Consider the following 1,148-nt stretch of genomic DNA (forward strand, 5'->3'; position numbering starts at 1 on the left):
ATATTAACTGTATTTAAATCAAACTTTTCCTGTAAACAGTTGTCCCCACTCATGCCCTGCTCCAGTTTTGAGCTGAGTGCTTTTGAACTCGGACATTCTCCTCCCGTTCTGTGTGCGATTGTTTATCGCCCCCCTGGTTCCAAGGACTTCATAAGTGAATTCTCTGATTTTCTGGCTTACATCACACCAAGATATGATCACTTTATTATTGTTGGTGACTTTAATATTCACATCTGTTGTCAGCAAAAGCCATTAGTGAAGGACTTCCTTGATTTGTTGGACTCATTTAATTAAATTCAACATGTAAATGGTCCCACCCAACAACACGGTCACACTCTGGATCTCATTTTAACACGTGATGTCTCTGTTTGTAATTTGGTAATCGGTGACAACGTTCTCTCAGACCACATGCCTGTCTTGTTTGATATCATCCCGCCTTGTCCTACTGCTAAGTCATGTGATTCTGCACGTACTTCACGCGCCATTAACCGTTTCACTGCTGCACGTTTTACTGAAGCTTTTAGCTCTGAGAGGATCGATCAGCTCTCAGTGTCTCTCTCCACCGAGGAGCTAACCTCTCAGCTCAACTCTGTTTGCTTAAATATTCTGGACCGTGTTGCTCCCGTTAAAACCAGGAAAACAAAACTTTTATCAGAACCATGGCTTAATGACGTCACTCAAGCCGTTAGACAGCAGTGTAGGAGGGCAGAACGCAGATGGAGGAAAGATAGGCTGCAGGTTTCTTTTCAAATCCTAAAGGAGAGTTGGCGTCATTATCAGAAGGCAGTTAAAGCCGCCAAATCGAAGTTCTTTTCTGCAATAATTGCCTCAAACTCCCACAACCCCCGAGCCCTTTTTTCCACCCTGAACTCAGTTCTACACCTCAGTGAACCTTCACCTCTAGAAGCCTCAACTGAGCTGTGTGAAAACTTCCTCCATTTCTTTTCTGAAAAAGTTGCAAACACCCGGGCACTCATTTCTCCACCTGCTCATGATCCATCCATCCCATCTCATTGTGTTGCTGTTCTTGACCACTTCGAACCCATCTCTCTGTCTTCCCTGGAGCAGGTCATGTGCGGCATGAAGCCATCTGGCTCCCCTTTTGACGTTGTCCCTTCTCGACTCCTTAAGGAGCTTCTTCCTGTTCT

This window comes from Nematolebias whitei, chromosome 5 (assembly GCF_014905685.2).
Source record: "Nematolebias whitei isolate Nwh7 chromosome 5, NemWhi1, whole genome shotgun sequence".
Lineage (NCBI taxonomy): Eukaryota > Metazoa > Chordata > Actinopteri > Cyprinodontiformes > Rivulidae > Nematolebias > Nematolebias whitei.